The sequence below is a fragment of the Chrysochloris asiatica genome, unplaced genomic scaffold, assembly GCF_000296735.1.
Source record: "Chrysochloris asiatica unplaced genomic scaffold, ChrAsi1.0 scaffold00035, whole genome shotgun sequence".
In the NCBI taxonomy this organism is placed as follows: Eukaryota; Metazoa; Chordata; class Mammalia; order Afrosoricida; family Chrysochloridae; genus Chrysochloris; species Chrysochloris asiatica.
In genome coordinates, this window is record NW_006408553.1 from 20810013 (window position 1) to 20812057 (window position 2045).

The following is a 2045-nucleotide window of genomic DNA, read 5'->3' on the forward strand; positions in this document are numbered from 1 at the left end:
ATTGAAGGAATTGGCAGAGAGCAAGACTCCAGGAATTAAGAAAGTAAGGCGACACAAGAGTCACTCACTCATCTATGCCAAGAAATTTGGAAGGCAATTATCTGGCCAACTGATTGGAAGAGATCCGTATTTGTGCCCATTCCAAAGAGAGATTACCCAGTGGAATGTGGACATTATCGGACAATATCTTTGATATCCCATGAGAGTAAAGTTTTACTAAAGGTAATACAGAAGTGGCTGAAAACATACAGTGACAGAAAACTTCTAGAGGTTCAAGCTGGATTCAGAAGATGTGGAATGAGGAATATCATTGCTGATGTCTGATGGATACTGGTTGAAAGCAGAAAATACCAAAAAGATGTTTACCTGTGCTTTATTGATATGCAAAGGCTTTCAAGTGTGTGAATCATAACAAGCTATGGACAACATTGTGAAGTATAAGTATTCCAGAACACTTAATTGTGCTCATGAGGAATCTGCAACCACGTGGTTTACTATATCTGATTGAAAAAATAAAGAGGAACAGTGCTGTATTCAATGTGAAAATGAACATATCAAAATCAGTCATGAGGTACAATGCTGTCTGTGATAGGATAATATCCATGTACCTACAGGGAAGACCAGTTAAAACCACTGTTAGTCAAATTTACACACAAACCACAAAGCCAGTGAGGATGAAACAGAAGAAGTCTACCAACTTCTTCAATCTGAAATTGATCAAACATTCAATCAAGATGTATTGATCATTGCCGGTGACTGGAATGAAAAGGCTGGAAACAAAGAGGAAAGATCAGTAGTTGGAAATTATGACCTTGGTGATAGGGATGAAGCTAGAGATCCCATGATAGGATTCTTTAAAACCAATTATTTTTTCATTTCAAATACCTTCTTTAGACAGAATAAGAGGGAATTATACACAAGAACCTCACTAGAAAGAATACACAGAAATCAAATTGACTACATCTGTGGAAAGAGATGATGGAATAGCTCTATATCATCACCCAAAACAAGACCAGGGATAGATTGTGGAACAGACCATCAATTGCTCATATGCAAATACAGACTGAACATGAAGAAAAAGAAAGTCCACGAGAGCCAAAATATGATCTTGAATATATCCCACCTGAATTTAGAGATCATCTGAAGTAGAGATTTGATACATTAAACAATAAAGACCAAAGACCAGAATAATTATTGGATGACATCAAGAACTTCATATACGAAGAAAGCAAAAATCATTACGAAGACAAGAAAGAAGGGAAAGATCAAAATGGATGTAAAATAAAGACACTGAAACTTGCTCTCCAGAATAGAGATGCTAAAGCAAATAAAAGAAATAAGGAAGTACAAGAGCTGAACAGAACATTTCAAAGGTCAGCTCTAGACGAAAAGGTTAAGTATTATAATGAGTGTGCAAAGACCTGGAGTCAGAAAACCAAAAGGGAAGAACAGCTCAGCATTTCTCAAGCTGGGAGAACTGAAGAAAATATTCAAGCCTCGACTTCATTATTGAAGGATTCTTTGGGCAAATTACTGCCTGATGCAGAAAGCATCAAAAGAAGGTGGAAGGAATACATAGTCACTGTACCAAAAGGAAATGGTTGATATTCAGTGATTTCAAGAGGTAGCATATGATCAAGAACCAATGATACTGAAGGAAGACGACTAAGGTACATTGAAGGAATTACCAAAACACGGCACTAGGAACTGATGGAATAAAACTTGAAATCTTTCAAGAAAGTGAGGCGGCACTGGAGCCACTCACTCATCTATACCAAGAAACTTGGAAGACAACTATCTGGCCAAGTAATTAGAACAGATCCAAAAATAAGATTGTTGTTGTTGTTGTTAGGTGCCATTGAGTAAGTACCGACTCATAACAACCGTATGTACAACAAAACGAAACACTGCTCTATCTTGGGCCAACCTCAGAATTGTTGCCATGCTGAGCCCATTGATGCTGTCATTTTGCCAGTCCATCTCACTGAGGGTCTTCCTCTTTATCCTGACCCTCCACCTTACCAAATATGATATCCTTTTCCAGC